General features: G+C 45.5%; 2 protein-coding genes across 2 annotated transcripts in view; both read left to right on the top strand.

Moving 5' to 3' along the window:
- Nucleotides 1–19,246, top strand: part of APTX (aprataxin) — a 179,627-nt gene that overhangs the window by 97,639 nt on the left and 62,742 nt on the right. The window lies entirely within an intron of this gene.
- LOC144945878 (hydroxylysine kinase-like) overlaps nucleotides 2,251–19,246 on the top strand; it is a 35,070-nt gene continuing 18,074 nt past the window's right edge. Inside the window, exon 1 of the mRNA XM_078874489.1 lies at nucleotides 2,251–2,334. The gene's annotated coding sequence lies outside the window, so the exon portion shown is untranslated. The remainder of the gene's footprint in view (nucleotides 2,335–19,246) is intronic.

Here is a 19,246-nt window from a genome sequence, read left to right as displayed (position 1 = left end):
TCAAAGAAAACTAAATAACATCAGGATGACGACCGCTTGTGTTGCGATCGAAATGTCGTAGCTTTTTGTTATTTTGTTCTTTTCTTTGAACCGATCTCCGTGACTTTACAGAAAGACCCAAAGAATATGAACCACGTAGGTATGTTCAAAGAAAATAACCAAAAACTACGTTTCCTCTTCTGATGACGAACGCTCCTGTTGCGATCGAAACTTCGTAGTTTTTTGTTATTTTCTTTTAACCTATCTACGTGACTTTACAGAAAGACCCAAACAATATGAATTCCTGCAGTCACGAAAGCTTTAAGGCAGTATAGTGCTATAGTAATAGAGCAAGTGCAAAATCACTGAACCGGAATTGAAACCTGGAAAGCATTCAGCGCGGGGCCCTTGAAAGTGTGGCGCCCGTAGCTACATGTGTAGCTACATATGTGTAGCTAGTACTATACTGCCTTAACGCTTTCGTGACTGCAGGAATTCATATTGTTTGGGTCTTTCTGTAAAGTCACGAAGATAAGTTCAATGAAAAGAACAAAAAACTACAGAGTTTCGATCGCAACACAGGCGTTCGTCATCAGAAGAGGAAACGTAGTTTTTGGTTATTTTCTTTGAACATATCTACGTGGTTCATATTGTTTGGGTCTTTATGTAAAGTCGCGTAGATAGGTTCAAAGAAAAGAACAAAATAACAAAAATCTACGACATTTCGATCGCAACACAAGCGGTCGTCATCCTGATGTTATTTAGTTTTCTTTGAACCTATCTACGTGAATTTTTCAAAAGACCCAAATAATAGTACTATAACTGCCTTCAACTTTTATGAACGACTGGGCGTTTAAGGTTATCGATTTGTCGTATTAATTATCTGTGGCTGTATAGCAAATGTGCAAGTAAAAAATGTGTGTTTTAATATTTACGTAGCTACACATGTGTAGCTACACTTGTGCTACTGGGATAAATCCGGCACTTTATATCTTGACATCAATCGCTGGACAGAGGCCTGACTGACAATACAAAGGACAAAGATCCCCCGTGTGTAGCCTTCACAGACTGTTGGGGCAAGTGCTGTTAGTGAGTAGCACCTATGAAGGCCGGTATGGCACACGAGGGGGCTGGGTGGCCAACACCACGCCCGGCCGCCTTTGTCTCCCCAGTGACGACGTTTCCACACCGCAGCGGGTACTCATTTGAGGCTGAGTCGACCTAGGGGGGGACGAGGCCCAGGACCGGTTCAGATCAGGCGATCAAACCCGCAGAAGCTCGCAACGCTTCCAACCTTTAGTTGACAGCCTTTAAACAACAACAACAAAACCCCACGACACAGAAAGAAGAAACGTGGCCACGCCTGCGAGTGAGAGAGGATGACTGAGTGAATGAGAGGCACCCACACACACACAGCCCCCCAGTGTGGCAGGGCTCTCTCTCTCTCTGGCGGTACAGTCACTCACCACCATCCCCCTCCCCATCATCCTCATCATCCTCCTTCTCCTCCCCCATGCCCCGTGGCACATGACGGCGCGTCCCCTTGAACGTGATGGGGGTGGGAGCATGTGGGTGTGTGCAGCAGCGTGTCTCTCTATCATGGTGGTGGGTCGATTCGAGTGGTGTGTCTATTGTCACAGTGGTAGACACACACCACCACTACAATAGACACACACACCACCATAATACACACACCACTCAGTCCCAGATAAATTCCTGGTGCGATGTGTAAACATCGCCACTGGGGAGACAAAGGCGGCCGGGAGTGATGATGGCCACCCACCCAACTCGTGTGCCGTGCCGGCTTTCACAGGTGCTCGCTTACAGCACTTGCCCCTACAGTCTGTTACAGGCTACACGGGGGATCTTTGTCTTTGTGTGCGTGGGTGGGGTGGGGCTCAGCGGAGCGTGAAGGACCTCCCCCCACCTCCGCTCCCCACACCGCCCACAGCCACCCCCCCACCACCGCCCCCCCCACCACCGCACCCCCCCACACTGCCCCCACCACCGCCCCCCCCCCCACCACCGCCCCCCCTACCGCCCCCCCCACCGCTGCCACCCCCCCCACCCCCATCACCCCCCCCCACCACCCCCCACCGCCACCCCCCCTCCACATCGCCCCCCACCATCACCACCGCCCCCACCACCGCCCCCCCCACCGCTGACACCCCCCCACCGCCCCCCACACCCCCCCCTCCACCATCGCCCCCCCACATCACCACCGCCCCCACCACCGCCCCCCCCCACCACCGCCCCCCACCACTCGGCCACCACTCGGCGTAGTCGCGGAGCTTTCCCCGCCGCTGTCGCTGCCCCGCAGGTGGAGAGAGAGTGGAGCCCGCGGAGACCTGGACGGTACAGTGCACCTGTGTCTCCCTCACTCTCTCTGTGTGTCTCCCTCACTCTCTCTGTCTCTGTGTGTCTCCCTCACTCTCTCTGTCTCTGTGTGTCTCCCTCACTCTCTCTGTGTGTGTCTCCCTCACTCTCTCTGTCTCTGTGTGTCTCCCTCACTCTCTCTGTCTCTGTGTGTCTCCCTCACTCTCTCTGTGTGTGTCTCCCTCACTCTCTGTGTGTGTGTGTCTCTGTGTCTGTCTCCTTCTGTGTCTGTCTCCCTCTCTGTGTCTCCCTCACTCTCTGTCTCTCTGTCTCATCTCTGTGTGTCTCCCTCTCTCTGTGTATGTCTCTGTGTGTCTCCCTCTCTGTCTCCTCTCTGTGTCTCCCCTCCCTCTGTGTCTGTCTCTCCTCTCTGTCTCCCTCCCTCTGTGTCTCTCTCTGTGTGTCTCATCTCTGTGTCTCCCTCTCTGTGTGTCTCCCTCTGTGTGTCTCCCTCTCTGTGTCTCCCTCCCTCTGTGTCTGTCTCCCTCTGTGTGTCTCCCTCTCTGAGTGTCTCTCCTGTGTGTGTCTCCCTCTCTGTGTCTCTCATCTCTCTGTCTCTCTGTGTCTCCCTCTCTGTGTGTCTCCCTCCCTCTGTGTCTGTCTCTCCTCTCTGCCTCCCTCTGTGTGTCTCTCTCTGTGTGTCTCATCTCTGTGTCTCCCTCTCTCTGTGTCTCCCTCTCTGCGTCTCTCCTCTCTGTCTCCCTCTGTGTGTCTCTCTCTGTGTCTCCCTCTCTGCGTCTCTACTCTCTGTCTCCCTCTGTGTGTCTCCCTCTGTGTGTCTCCCTCTGTGTGTCTCCCTCTGTGTGTCTCCCTCTGTGTGTCTCCCTCTGTGTGTCTCCCTCTCTGTGTCTCGTCTTGTCTTCTGTCTCTGTCTTCTGTATCGCCTCCAGTGCACCCGTGTCCTCTCTGTCTCGTCCCTTGCCTTAGCCTCCGCTCTTGTGCCTGTTGAATGTTGTTCTGTGGGAGCGGCGTTTTGTGTCGATGTCGGGCTCGCGTCGAGTAACACTCGAGCAAAGGGCCGTTTTTCAGTCGACGTGGACTGCATGGCGCACACGTGTATCAGCACTAGGGAGATAAAGGCGGCCGGGCGTGGTATACTGGCCACACACCGCACCCCCCTCTCTCGCTGTGCGTTTCCCAGCCTCTATAATAGGTGCTCGCTAACATACACGTGCCCCCCAACACAGCCTGCCAAGGCTCTGCAACAGGGTGGTGGGGGGGGGTGTCTTTGAATCGGGATGACGTTTCGGGTAATTGCCCTGCCTCAAGGGGGGAGCGGAGACGGAGGCGAGGGCGTTGATGATGGTTTAAACCGGGAGGGGTGGTGGTGGGGGTGGTGGCGTTTCACATTGCGATGCCTTAATCATTACGATTATAATCTGGGTAATTATATCACGTCACGGTAAATGCGTGGGATTGCAGGGCGAGAGATAATGCCACTCTGGCTTCGTGTTAAGGACACATTTGCAGGATACGTGGCGTCTTTTAATAAGCAACTTTTGTCCGCAGACTTCGCTGCGACACGCATCGTGTCTTGAATTAAAACTTCCCGTCCCGGGCTCTGCTAGGATTATTGTTTTTTTTGCAAGGGCTGTCACATTTTCCAGGTGCTTGATCAATGAACTTACACGGCCACCTTGCACCATGAACAGGACATTCAACTGGAATTCACACTCACAATGTAAAGAACTGAAACTTCATCTTTCTCAGCCAGAAGTTATATTATTTTTTATTTTATTTTACTTTTATTAACTTTAATTAAAATGTTTTACCTACGTGACTTTACCGAAAAAAACCTAAGAATATAGTTATATTATTGCATGGGATCGGCCGCTCAGATTTTATTTCTCCATGTACCTCGATTCTGTGCCTATTCTTTCATCACGTTCTGTTATCTCATTCCACCTCATCCTTTTCACATCCTTCCATCTCACCCTCCGTCTCCTTCTGCCCTGCACAGGTGTCCCCACAGACTTCTTTATCTCTTGGCAACACGTGCCAAAACCATCGAAGTCTATCCTCTGTTACATTTTCTGGGCATTCTCATCTCTGTCCGCTTCTCACATCGACTCTTCTTCGTTCGTGGCCACGTCTCTGCACCACATAACACGGGTCTGTGTATGTGTCGTGCTGTACATGAGGATGGCTCTGCTAGGATTATTGTTTTTGCAAGGGCCGTCACATTTCCAGGGCTTGATCAATGAACAATGCACTTACACGGCCCCCGTAGGTTTATCACTGAGAGTGGCCGTCCCTCTCTCTCTGGACGTTTCACAGTACAGCGCCCAGGGGGCATGTTCCATAACATCAAACATTCATGAATCACCGAGATGTTACTGCTGCTTGTGGCTTCTTTTTCTCCCCCTTCCAATGAGGGCCTCTTCACGGCACGGAGAAGCCCTCATCCGGCAGTTGATTGGCAAAGGGTTGTACATTTTTAAATCCTTTATATTAAGTTTGCTTGCTTGCGCGCTTACGACCGTGCAAATCTTTCGGTCGTTTTTTAACCCACTTCCCGTGATCCAATCGAGCTGACATTTTGCACACAGACTCGTTGTGCGTGACAATTGATTTTCGTGACATTTTTTTTCCATAACTTTACACTTTTTAGGAAGAAAACAAATTATATTTAATTACCAATTGCTTAATGGTGGCAGACAATCATCTGACCCATAGGTGGCAGCCATCTCAAGCCAGAGGACGAGAGGACTCTAGCCGCCACGCATATAAAGGATTTATAGTGAAAAACTTTGTTTTTACGGGTTAATTTTTTTTAAATATATCTTTATATTAGTTTATTTATCATGCCCTTCAAAATATGTCCCCATGGCGTTGCGGTAAAGATCGCTCGACCTTTTCTGACCAGAAGGGCACGAATTAAAATTCCGCTCAGGGAATTAATAATGACCGTCGTTCCCTGCCCGCTCGCTATGTTTGTGTGTTATGTTTAACTTATTTCGTCGCCTCTTACACGCGCCAACCGTACGGAGGGAAGGACAACAACAAACGAAACACAAACAGAGTGGTCGGTAGCCACAGAGGGCCACTGATTGCCTGCGAACAATAGTGTTGTGGAATTTACCACCAGTAGCTCAGAGGAATCGACAAATATGTGTGCCGTCCCATATTAACTTTGTCCGAAACCTCACCAAACATGTCTCACATTTTTTTTACAAGGAGTCATGTTTGCATAGACCACAATACCTGCAGTCATAATGCAAAAAAAAACACAACTCTGATAATGTATGCACTGTCCTTGAAGATGATTGGTCCACACCCGAGACCGCTTTCCTTAGAGCCTAGTCTCACATGGTGTTGGACCAGATGACGCCAAAAGGCGCACAACTCAAAGACACCAAGCACAACTTGTTGCCAGATAAAAGGGTAAAAAAAACAATCATCATATGTTTTCTTCTGGCAAATGAGATTCCAATGGTGTCAATGCTTACCCCGAGCTCTCATACTCTGATGGTGCATTGAGTTATGTTTTTTGTTTGCATTATGACTGCAGGTATTGTGGTCTATGCAAACATGACTCCTTGTAAAAAAAGGTGTTAGTTTTGTTGCCAGATAAAAGGGTAAAAAACCAATGATCATGTCTCACATTATCCGGGGCTCTGTATCACTGTCACGTGCCTCGCAATATATATTTTAAATAAACACAGACATACCCTCCGATGTCACATTCATCTTGTGCTCAAATGCCAAACTGCAAACAAACCCTGCTGATGCATTCAACAGTGACACACTCCCGACATTGCGAAACCATACACAAGGTAAAAGTACTGTAATGTTTTTTTTTTAAAGTGGCGTTTTAAGGACATTTTAAACATGTGGTTCTTAACCTGGGGTGCACACACACATCCCTCGGGTGCGAGATGCCCTTTCTGGGGTTGCGAGACGTGGCCAGATTTATTTGACAAGCTAAATAATCGAAAGACAAATTAAGCGGGGTCACGTAAGTACAACTACAGTAGTTTGTTTCTTTAAACCTATTTATTTGTTAACATTTTACCTTTTTTTTCGATTGAGAATCAAACGGGGGTGTGCAAGGCTGCAGTAAAGGTTGTAATAACCACTGCTGTAAACCATCAGGAAAGTGCCCATGAGAAAAAGTTGCCTAGGTAGAATGTTGCATGCTAACCCTGGCGATGCATTCTGCACAGTGACACACTGATATTGAGAAACCATGCACAACATAAAAGTATTTTTGTAAGTGGAGTTTCAAGGGCATTCGTTAAACCACAGGGAAATGCCCATGAGAAAAAGTTTCCTCGGTAGAATGTTGCATGCTAACCCTGGCGATGCATTCTGCACAGTGACACACTGATATTGAGAAACCATACACAACGTAAAAGTATTTTTTAAGTGGAGTTTCAAGGGCATACGTTAAACCACAAGGAAATGCCCATGAGAAAAAGTTTCCTCGGTAGAATGTTGCATGCTAACCCTGGTGATGCATTCTGCACAGTGACACACTGATATTGAGAAACCATACACAACGTAAAAGTATTTTTTAAGTGGAGTTTCAAGGGCATTCGTTAAACCACAAGGAAGTGTCCATGAGAAAAAGTGTATTGGTCAACTATTACATGACTGTTAAATTACATTTATTACTTACTTACTGGTGGGAGGTACCCGGCGTTGCCTGGGGGAAAAATCTCTTTCAAAACTTCTCTTAAAAACATAACCTATACAAACACAAACACTAAGCTATTGTGAAAGCCCGCCGTGCCGTTTGTCTGCCCATTTATCCATAAACAAAATTATAAGAGGCTTGCAGAAGTCCAAGAAGTTATTGAAAGTGGGGGGTGGGGTGGGGGGGTGAATGGTTGATATAAAAGGTTTTCGAAAATTGTCGACCCCCCCCTTCAAAAATATGTTTACCCCCACATAGGCATATATACCTACAGACCCTACATATAATAGTGAGTCGTATCTAGTGACTCTATAGTAGTACCTGACTACAGTAGTATCTACTGACTCTATAGACGTGTCTATTGACTATACACTATGTAGCACAATTTTTGTTCCTGGGTAGTAAGTGTTGTGTCCTAATTGCTGTTGCCTAAAAAGTATAGAAAATGGATATTATTCCACCACAAACTTTGCTTTTGTGACCAGGACAGTGATATCTTGAAATGTACCTATTTTCAATGAAAAAAGGGGGCGAATTTGTGTCTTTTTGTTCACATAAAGTCATAAAAAACAACGTATTTATACTAAAGTAATACAAAAATTACTACAAAAGATTTAGAAGTGAGTAGATGGAAACATGACAGCCAGTTATGACTTAAACTCAAAAAGCCACGCACCACGTGTAGTATTTGGTTTTTTCCAGGGCTATGAGCATAGTTGTGTGATTGTTCACATGCAAATTCAATGCACCGCAAACTTGAATGTTAAGTCGTACAGGTCAGGCGTGTTGTGTTGAATGAGGTATTGGTATCTTGCAACATGAACAGGACATTCAACTAGAATTCACTCACAATGTAAAGAACTGTAACTTCCTCTTCTTAGCCAGAAGTTCTATTACACTGGTCAACACACTTTTTCTGGCATAAGGTATTCCAACGGGTTTAAGGTAATTTTGGGGTGCTGATTCCAGATCTGGCATCGGTTTTTGTCTATCACAGGTTTTTGAGATATCAAATATTGCATTTTCAATAAAAACTGCAGAAGAAAGATATTAAATAAATGTGGATATCTACATGAAATGATATTATAAACACACTATCCTAAAAATACAGCACCATATTTTAACACTAAAGCAGTCACTGACTCGCAACAACTTGCAATCATTAGTGACAGAGTTAATTTCGGGTAAAATCAATGAAAATGGGGTATGCCGATAGCATAAAAATGATGTGATAGTGCAAATCTGAGATCAGATTTGGAATCAGCACCCTGAAATTAGTCTAAAACAGCTGCAAAAGTCCAGGCCAGAAAAAAATGTTTTTTTTTTGACCAGTGTTATTGCACATCGTCGGCCACTCAGATTTTATTTCTCCATGTACCTCGATTCTGTGCCTATTCTTTCGTCACGTATGTTATCTCATTCCACCTCATCCTTTTCACATCCTTCCATCTCACCCTCCGTCTCCTTCTGCCCTGCACAGGTGTCCCCACAGACTTATTTATCTCTTGGCAACACGTGCCAAAACCATCGAAGTCTATCCTCTGTTACCTTTTCTGAGCATTCTCATCTCTGCCCGCTTCTCACAGCGACTCTTCTTCGTTCGTGGCCACGTCTCTGCGCCACATAACACCACCCAGTTGTAACACGGGTATGTGTGTGTGTAGTGCTGTACATGAGGAGTAGAAGAGGCAGTTGGTGAGGAGTCAGATGTGGGTCCAGTGCTCTAGAGGTGAGGGTTCATCACGGAGTTTTGTGAAACTTCTAAACCCGCTGGGCTGCAAGGTGGCCAGCCAATGACCATACAGCAATGAATTCTGGACACTATCTGTACGGAGCTTTGCAGGTTATCTCTTTACATTTCGATTTAAAGCTTTCGTGACTGCAGGGATTCATCTTCTTGGTTCTTTCGGTAAAGTCACGTAGAAGGGAAGTAATAAAATAATAAAAATAAAACATAATAAAATAAAATAATTACATGCAAGAGTTTTCTCAGCTTAGATGGCGTAAACACTCGTGAATACAATTTGGCCAAACGTCCCATGGCAGGACCCTCCCGAAAAAAAGTCTTGAGGCTCATTTTAGGCTTTCCTGGATACACAATGACATTATTACATGAAGCGTTTTTAAAGATCCGGAATATAACCCTGTCTTAAAACTTGTCGAACATCGCCGAATGGAACTTCATGCACATGTGGATGGCAAATCGTGTTGCTAAATGGCCTGGTGAATGTAGATGATAGTCATCTCAGCATTTGTAAACAGACATCAGTAGAGGTGGAATTATTCTTCACCCACCACCACCCCTGGCAATTTGACGAATTGTCATGCTAATTTTCTCTGCCCCCTCCCTCTTTCCGCCCCCGCCCCCCTCTCTATATTTAAGGCCCCGTCACAGAAACGACCTCTCTCTTTGTGCCGATATGTGTTCTCTCTCTGTGTCCTTGTGATGTCTGTCTGCTTGTATGTCTGTCTATAGTTTTCTAATTAGATTTTGTTGCTATTTCTTTTATGCCTGATGATGATTGCTTGTGTTGCAATCGAAACGTCGTAATATGCTATTATTTAATTTATTATTTTATCTTTAGACGTGACTTAACCGAAAGAACCAAAGAAGAACAAATAAAAATTGTTCGTACATGCAAGAGTCGGCCATCGTGTGATTGCGTCAGGGTCCAAATTTGCCAAAGTTGAGAATTACCCGCAAATTACTCGGATGGGCATTATCCATAGTGAGCATTGCCTCCTACTGGCTGCTTAATGCCGCAGGTTACTCTTGCAAATGAGTTTCATTAGTATTCTTGGTTCTTTCGGTAAAGTCAAATAGAAGGGAAACAATAAAAATAAAACAGAATTTTAAAAAAAATTCCCTTCTACGTGACTTTACCGAAGGAACCAAGAATATGAATCCCTGCAGTCACGAAAGCTTTAAATCGAAAAGAGTTTCATTAGCTTAAACAATATAATCTTGAATTGTGTAACATTACCGTATAATTTACATTCTATTTGAATACATGAAAACATGTTATTATACGTCCACACTATGTGTGCACACATTCTTTTTGTATTGTTACACCTTTAGAGGTGACTGGGTGACTCAGAGGAATGTGGCGAATTAACCACCGAGATCCATCGTGTTTAAACTGGGTTCCCAAGTGTAGTGAGCTGTGATGGGCATAGCCCGTTCACCAATGCCCGCACGAAATAATCGTATCAAATTTGCTTTTGCTGTTAATTTAGCTAAAATCCAGCTCTCAGGATGAAATGCATAAATGAAATGCATTCATTTGACAGTCATGTGACAAACATTACTCCGCAATAGATGAATGTGTGAAAGTGAGAAGTAGTTCTTTACATCTGTTTCCACAGAGCATTCTCAAATAAGTGGTCATTGCACTGCTCTGCAAAAGTTCCGAATCGAACCTTCATCTCATTGCGTGATGCTCATAAAATGCACGATGATAACATTTTTAATAATATTTAATAAATGTATCCATGAATCGATTAATTGTTTGCACTGGTATGAATCATGCCCTTCTGTAACCCGCAGCCAATGCATAGTAACCATCACAACAATGCTCCCACTGACTCTTGTCACTGCCCCTTTTGTCCAGTGGTAATTGGCCATGCGGCTAAATGATTATGTTCTTACAGTATGAGCGGTCCAATCAGCATCTACAGATATAAGCCAGGAGGAAATGCAGAGGGGCTCCCTCACGAGCAGAGGGAGTGATGAACGGAGATTGCGAAGGAGAGAGGCATGGGGAAAGGTGCGGAGGGCTTTTCCTTCATCTGCTCCTGCCGCAGAGGTCGCAACCGGGTACCCGATACCCGTACCCTACCCGATACCCGGCTACCCGGCCGGGTACGGGTACCCGTTTGCGAACCTGGTGCGGCCGGGTATGGGTAGACCGTGAGTCACTGGTGAGTAACTGTTTGTCACTCATTTCCCAACGTCTTGTCTCTTCTCACAATTCAAGTTCCTAGAATCAACCCACCCGCGCCTGCAACATGGCTTCATCCGAGAGGTCGCAATCAGGTACCCGATACCCGTACCCTACCCGTACCCGGTTGGGTATGGGTAGGGTACGAGTATGGCCGGGTACGGGTACCCGTTTGCGACCCTGGTGCGGCCGGGTACGGGTAAGGAATCAAAACCCGTTTGCGACCTCTGTCCTGCCGTTGTCAGATTTTACGGAGAGATGCCACCACGCCGCGCTTTGCCGTGTAACGGTTTGGTTCGCTACACTGGGTTTTTATTTTATTTTGAGAGTTCCCAACTCTGACGGATGAGATGTCTAACTCGCAGAGGAAATATGCCACAGAATCGACATTGCATTCCGGGCGTTTGTAAAATAGTCTGTGACCAAAGAACAACGGAAGATAAGCAGGCGTTGAGCCTGGTGAATGCTCCGACCGATGGACAGAGGTTTAATAAATGCTGCGCGACTGGTACCGCAGTGTTGTTTAGCAGAGGGGATTGCTGCCAATGAATTGTTGCACTCTGTGTCTTTGCCCCCGCGTCTGTGCTCCCTGTCTTTGCCAAGCCACACTTGCCAGCATCGTGAAGTACGATAAACTAATAAGCATGATACCCGCCCCAATACCCGCACTGTGTGCAGAGACCCTCTGCCAGCAGTGAATGTGTTTTTGTTTTGGTTCCGATTGCTTTACTGTACTTCCTCGCGGTACAGAAATACTTTTGAAATCGCAAAAGGGCCTTACACAGGCTTGTATATATAGTTTAATATACACGACAATAGGCTTCCGTTTGGCTCTACAATTTAGTAACAACATTTGGTTAAGCAAACTCGGGGCTGGTTGTGACCTTCCCTTGTCTCATCGAGTGTCAGGCGTGTTAAACAAACGCCGAGGCCAATTCGCTTGTAGACAAAACCAATATTTTACCTTCATGTGAAGAGACAAATGGACATCTCTTTTCCTTACGTGTGGCATGGATCATGCCATTTCGCCATGCCAATGGCAGAGCCAGGATTTTCAGGTCAACCCCTCCAGCAATGAAAAATGATAGAGGAGTTGTTAGTAAGTGAGGACCTGTCCCTTGATTTTTATTCGACGCGTGTGCGGCGATGGCGCAGCCATCGATCGAGGGTCGAATTCGAACCGCGTTGTGTGATCGGCATCGCGCTCGCTGAAGGTGTCGATGCCTTCAGGGAAGTCGTGGACTGTATACGCAACTGCGCGCAATTCTGAGTCACTTATAACTGCTTTGCCGCTACTTATTGCCAATTATGGACTCGGACTATTGCCCTATCATCTCATAGAGTCCCTGGCACATAATAATATGCTACACAGTGGCAGTGGGGGTCGCAAAATGCCGATTTATTACTAATAAACCCCAATGATCCGATCGAAATCAGGGATTTCGATCGGATCATTGGGGGGGGGGGGCACGTTCCACCTCCCCCCCCCCACTGGCTCCGCCAATGTCTCCATCGAGTGGGATGATTTTTGTACCTAATGCACCGCAGCAGCTTCTTATAAGAGCAGTCGTTAGCCGGGCTGCCAATGACAAATCTGGTTTTATCAGAACAGAAAGATGATGGCACAGTCTGCGTTGTGTTACCCCCTTTTTGAGACCACCCACGCAACTGCGCAGAGGAGACTGAAGTACGTGACTGAAATAATGTTGAGGTCATGCGAGAAAGGCTGCTTCACACACACGCAGAGAAAGAGAAGAGTTCGTGTTCCACGGCTGGCACAATCACACAAAGATCCCCCATATTGTCTTCACAGACTGTTGGGGCAAATGTTGTTTTGCGAGTTACACATGTGAAGGCCAGAAGGGCACACGAGGGGGTGGGTGGCCAGCAACCACGCCCGGCCGCCTTTGTCTCCCCAGTGGCGATGTCTACACATCGCACCAGGAACCCATTTGAGACTGAGTCGACCTAGTGGAGGCCAAGGGCCGGGTCAGCTAATCGTCACTGGGTGTCGGGTTCGTAGTGCGGCGCGCTAACCGCTACACTACCGCTCCCCACCACCACACAACATCCAGCCTTTCAGCAATAATAAAACTAAACACCAACAAACATCAGTAAACGTTATATTTAAAAAAAAATACTTAATATGTTTATATTAGGAGAAGAAGAAAATAACATCACTTGTGCGAATTCAGCAATATTTTTTTTATTAATTCCAGTTTATACAATGTTAAAATATAGCAGCAGGACGTTAATGATTACATTTTATGAATTTTACATCTTATCAAGACGGGACTGAACAGTAAACACACGTAGTTGAGCACGTGGTCGGAGGCTTTCGCGACCAATATTATCCACAACTGAGGTTTTTGGGTTAGCGCAAATATAAATGTGTCGTTAAACCCGCCACCACCCGACACAGCCAAATAGTAAAAGGTTTGTCACGTAAACAGAACGTGCCAATTTGTTATTCGTACAGCAACACCGGTTATGTTGGAGAGTAAAACTCACAGCGTGTGAATTTAACGACACAATTATATTTACGAGATCTAACCCAAAAACCTCTATCGTGGATGAACACGGCTAACAGGTTACAAACCATGCCGCCGGATCTTAACGAGGTTTGTTGATGGAGTGGGATGCATCCACACACCATCACTGTATCCTACATGTGAATACTTACAACCCTGGACGAGAACACAGCTAGCTAACATACTGGCATTGACCAGCGAGTGTAAATAAATTACGCACGCAAGCTGTCACGGCTTAATATGCAGGTCTTCATAACGCAGGGGATGATAGAACAATGGACGGTTGTGCTGTATAACGCAGCTTGTTTGGAGGTAAGTGTTGATGGGTGTGTTACGGCAGTGTAGCGGTCAGTGCTACGAACCCGGCGACCCGAGTTCGATTCCCATTCACGGCCAATACCAGTGGCGATTATCTGAACCGGTCATGCCCCCCCCCCCTAAGTTGATTCGGTCTCGAATGAGTACCTGGTGCGGTGTGTAAATGATAGAGCGAATGGATATTCTGAGGACACAATCCGCAAAGCCATCACCCCAACTGTGAGGAAGGAGCCATCTGAGGATCCAATCAAAAACCATCACCTTGCCTTACATAGCAGGGAAAACCAAAAAGATTTCCAAAATCATGAACAAACAAGATCCAGGTCCGATTTAACACAGTACATAAAATTCGTGATCTGATCCCATCTGTGAAGGACAAGATTCCTGACATGCAATATCCCGGCATCTACAAACTAAGCAGTATCTGTGGCAGCACACATTGGGGAAACTAAGCGACATGTCTCGGACCGTGTTCGTGAACATAAGGTAGATTTGAAACACGATAGGACCAATACTTCTGCCGTGGCTGATCATTGTTTTAATGCGGCTGGCTCACACGAAATTGATTTCTCTAAGACGATGGGACTTTGCAAGCCTACTGGCTATCAACAAAGATTTGTTCATGAAGCCATCCATATATACAGACACAGAGACAATGTCTACCGAGAGGAAGGTTATAGACTCGGCAATCATTACAAATATGTCTTCTATCTCCGTGACTTTACCGAAAGAACCAAAGAATATGAATTCCTGCAGTCACGAAAGTTTTAAGTCAAAAGTGCCTCCTACCTGATTACAGACCAATTCAGACCTTATCGGTCACCCCGTGCCACTTATAAATCTCAACGTTCATCCTACAAAGTCCCATCACGTAGGGAGAAACACAAACAAATAGACAAACAAAAGTTGTTGCCCTTATTGAAACGGCTGTACCTGAAAACTTCCCCCGTACAAGAATACGGGGTAAACCGCATGGGTCAACAGCTATGCACCCGCTAACAGCACTTGCCCCAACAGTCTGTGCAGGCTATACGGGGGGGGGGGTTCTTTGTCTTTGTTACGATCCAGTAGTGATGACGGCGCCGGTAGCATAAACGTACGCTACAACAATGGATTTTTTGCTGTAACTGCTATTGATAACCAATCAACAACCTGCTATTCGTGTACGGTGGTGGCCACACCGTTTTCCCAAACACCTGTCAATGATTGCGGCCCCTATAAAATAATATATGGCATTGTGGGGTCAAATACTGGCCAGTTGTAGGGTCACGAGAAAGTTACGAAACCTGCACTACTGTACATAAGGACATCATGTGAATTGCTACCTTTCATATATATACACGGTATACAAAGATAACCGTGGCAACTTGTATGGATCGTTGTTTTTTTGTTCGTCGGTTTAAATACGAAAACTTTCCGTAACTGCGCAAGAAATCACACCGTGTTTCTCCTTTTGTAAGGATGGATAATATGATGATATCTGTTACCTATTCAGCTGCAATCTCGTGATTCGGAGACTCCTCAAACTTTTGACCAGGCCGACTGGTTAAGCCGGGTTTTGAGTGAGCGAGGCACAAAGACAAAGATCCCCCGTACAGCCTGTAACACACTGTTGGGGCAAGTGCTGTTAGCGAGCACCTATAAAGGCCGGCACGGCACACGAGGGGGTCCGTGGCCAGCACCACGCCCGGCCGCCTTTGTCTCCCCAGTGGCGATGTTTACTACACACCGCACCAGGTACTCATTTTAGGCTGAGTCGACCTAGTGGAGGCCCAGGACCGGTTCAGATAATCGTCACTGGGTGTTGGCCGTGAGCGGGAATCGAACTCGGGTAGCCAGGTTCGTAACGCAGCGCGCTAACCGCTCCACCACCGCTCCCCCCACAGGGCAAAGACAAAGACAAAGCTCCCCCGTATAGCCTGGGCAGGCTTGTTGGGGCAAGTGCTGTTAGCGAGCACCTATCAAGGCGGGCACGGCACACGAGGGGGTGGGTGGCCAGCACCACGGTCGTGTTCACAGGGGGTGGTGGTGGTGGGCTCGTCTCTAGCAAGCCCCGCGGGGTTGGTGATGATGACGATGATCGTCTCTTTGTTAATCACCGCGGATGGGTGGGTGGGTGGATGGGGAAGGAGAGTTTATCTTTGGGCGTCGGTGATGATGATGGTGGTGGTGGTGGGAAGGGAGTGAATTTGACGAACAAGAGCCGAGGAGAGTTGTCGGAGTCGGGCAGCATCAGCAGCAGGCGTAGTAGTAAGTCGTGTTGTTTCGCAGTCTAAATTTGGGGTGAAAATACTGCAATATGCTCGCAACGATTAAGGATCGAACGGGGCGTGATTCTTGTTGAAGCGTGTTGTTTGAATTGTTTGCGTTACACTTTGAGTGCGGGTCTGTCTCAAGGTCATTCGTGGTAAGTTACTGCACCTCCGATTAGCATGGTTGGCTACGTACGGTGCGAATGAAGTTCAACACACAGGTGATAGGTGTTTGCCGTGTTTTTTTATCTTTGTGTGTAACTCTTATTACGTTATTGTGGGGAGCGGTGGCGCAGTGGTTAGCGCACTACGCTACCCAACCCCACGTTTGATTCCCGCTCACGGCCAACACCGGTGACGATTAATCTGAACCGGTGCCGGGCCCTCCCCTAGGTCGACTCGGCCTCAAACTAGTACAGTAGCTTGTGCGATGTGTAAAACATCGCCACGAGGGAGACGAAAGCGGTCGTGTGTGGTGCAGGCCACCCAGCCTCTCTCGTGTGCCGCTCGCCAACAGCACTTGCCCCAAGAGTCTGTTACAGGCTGTACGGGGTTAGAGGAACCTTTGTCTTTGTACTCCATTGTTACATTATTGTGGGGAGCGGTGGCGCAGTGGTTAGCGCACTGCGCTACGAACCGCGGCTAATCCGCGGTTCGATTCCAGCTCAACAAGGGTGCGAATATTCCAACCAGTCCTGGGCCGCCCCTAGGTCGACTCAGCATTGCAAAAAGTATCCGATGTGGTGTGTAAATATCAGCGCTTGGCGAAAGACAGGCGGCCATGTCTTTAGCCCCTAAAATCCTGTTAAAAGCTGTAAACAAGATATGTTACTGTGTGTACCCCGTGTCTGTGCAAAATGTACGATAAGAATGCTGTTATTATTGTTATATTAATAGTCTTAATCTACTTTGCATTGCCATTATACGGGGTGATTCGTTCGTGAATTCCCCGCTGTACCATTTACAGATACTCCACTGAATCCAGAGCAGTTTCCTTGTACAGTTACCCCAGCCAGGTAATTATATGGAAAATAAACTTTTAGGGGCCATCCATTTAGTACGTACGCATGGTGGAGGAAGGGGGGGTTAACCCAAATGCGTTGCTTGCGTATGGGAGGTCTACTGACAATGTACTGGGGGGGGGGGGTAAAGCCTCGATAATAATTTGTCTACATTGGCCTTAAATATCGATTTAAAGCTTTCGTGACTGCAGGGATTCATCTTCTTGGTTCTTTCGGTAAAGTCACGTAGAAGGGAAATAATAAAATAATAAAAATAAAACAATAAAATATTTGATTGTTTTATTTTGATTATTTTAAGGGAAATAATAAAAATAAACCAATAAAATATTTTATTATGTTTTCTTTTTATTATTTTATTATAATAAAATATTTTGTTATGTTATTTTTTAAATTTTTCTAGAATTATTTCCCTATAATAAAAATAATAACAATAAAACCTAATAACATATTTTATAATAAAAAGAAAACATAATAAAATATTTTATTATGTTTTATTTTTGTTATTTTATTATAATAAAATATTTTATAATGTTTGATTTTTATTATTTTATTATTTCACTTCTACGTCACTTTACCATTGGCCTTTCAAATGAGCCACAATTTAGCGTCTTCAGCTGTGAGACAAGTCCTGCAGGTAGAAGTGGGACTGTGGGAGAGGCGTCACTTCGTGTGCCACGTGGCCCTGACTGCAGCTATCACGCAGCTCGGCAAAATAAGTGGCCAAGGTACGCAACTTAATTCTTTAATGCAGCTTGCTGTGGGCGGTCTGTTTGCTTAAACACCTTAATAGTATTAATCCTTGATCGTTTCTGCGTGGATTAAATATCGGCCGTTCTATAGGATTCGGAGGGGGGGGGGAGTAGTCAAGTTTTTGACAAAGTTTTGCGTAGCTACTAAATGGATGGGCCCTTAACTTTTTACACGTTTTCATTTAACTCTGTTGTTATTGTATCATCAATTCTTGTAACTCAATTTTAACCCACTTCCCAATGTGGTATCGACTGCAAACTTGACATACTTATGTCATACTGATGACAATACTATATTCTATCATTAAAAAAAAATTAACTTAATATTAATTTTTATATGTTATGTTTCGGCTTGGGTCTAATTGTCCACGCTCAACTGACGTTGGCTGTAATTGGCCACGGCCCCTTACTTTGTGGCAAGCTTCGGGGCCACTTCCTGGAGTCGTGGAGTTCTTCCATTACTGGTGCGGTACATTTCATAAACGTGTTTTTAAAAAAAGTTTTTAAAATATTACTTATTTACACTCGCTTCTGTCAGGTATGGGGGGATGTGAAACTGTGGCTTGCACGGTAGTCAATCATCAGCTGTTGAGAAGACAAGGTGGTGGGGTTGGCGATCATTTGGGCATCGATAAATGAATCGCCTTGTATCATGCCCCGTGCAATTAGTGATTGCAATTGTGCCTTTTTAGAAGACGCCACTCTGCTGAAGAATTAACTGGGAATTTTCACAGCTGTGTTGCGCTCTAACTGCAGTGTTTTTAGAAGCTGCATCCGCCTATTAAATGTCTCCATTGCATCGCATGTTAACGACATTATCTTTCATTAAATACGTTAATGATCTTCTTGGTTCTTTCGGTAAAGTCACGTAGAAGGGAAATAATAAAAATAAAACATAGTAAAATATTTTATTATGTTTTATTTTAATAATAAAATATTTTATTATGTTTTATTTTCTTATTTTCCTTCTACGTGACTTTACCGAAAGAACCAAGAAGATGAATCCCTGCAGTCACGAAAGCTTTAAATAGAAATTTACGTTAATGGTGTACATTTAAATAAAGTTAATGAAACAGATTAACATCGATTTTAAATATATGCGAGATTAAGGATGACAGCTTTCGGCCCCTGACGTGTTAATTATTATAGTGAAGTGGTTAACACCGGTGGTTTGCGTATTCTCACTTTGCTACTTTGGTGAAGTTCTACGCACATTAATCATGTCTGGTCGTGCATCTCCGCCTCCGTTCAGTGACGTTCAAGACATTCCATTCATTCAACGTTTTCCTTTGCTTTTCAACGTAACCGGTTTTGTTGAAGAAGAATAATAATAAGAAGAAAAACAACCTACATCGAGTGGCACGTTGGCTCACGTTGACAAACCTTGATTTGAAGCTATTTTTCACAGATAACCAATTGAACATACTTTTATCCTACAC

The sequence above is a fragment of the Lampetra fluviatilis genome, chromosome 39 (assembly GCF_964198595.1).
Source record: "Lampetra fluviatilis chromosome 39, kcLamFluv1.1, whole genome shotgun sequence".
In the NCBI taxonomy this organism is placed as follows: domain Eukaryota; kingdom Metazoa; phylum Chordata; class Hyperoartia; order Petromyzontiformes; family Petromyzontidae; genus Lampetra; species Lampetra fluviatilis.
The sequence above is the reverse complement of the archived record's forward strand: the minus strand, read 5'-3'. Positions and strand labels throughout refer to the sequence as shown.